The sequence below is a fragment of the Cariama cristata genome, unplaced genomic scaffold (assembly GCF_000690535.1).
Source record: "Cariama cristata isolate BGI_N322 unplaced genomic scaffold, ASM69053v1 scaffold24451, whole genome shotgun sequence".
Taxonomy (NCBI): Eukaryota; Metazoa; Chordata; class Aves; order Cariamiformes; family Cariamidae; genus Cariama; species Cariama cristata.
The window spans coordinates 1-204 of NW_009597906.1; positions in this window are offsets into that span (position 1 = coordinate 1).

The window sequence follows — 204 nt, forward strand, 5'->3', positions numbered from 1 at the left end:
TGTTTGCAGAGCGGGCCACCCCGGCGGACATTTCCCAGCTGGGCAGATTCTCCACCGGTCCCAGCGTTACCTCCACAAGCTTACCAAAACCCTCACTTTTTGGCCAATTCTTAAAGGCTGGAGTTGCCCAGCTCCCAAGGTTTGGTCAAGCAGGGTCCTTGAAGCCTCCGTGGGAGCGGAGGGTGGCGGGGGCGTGAGACCATG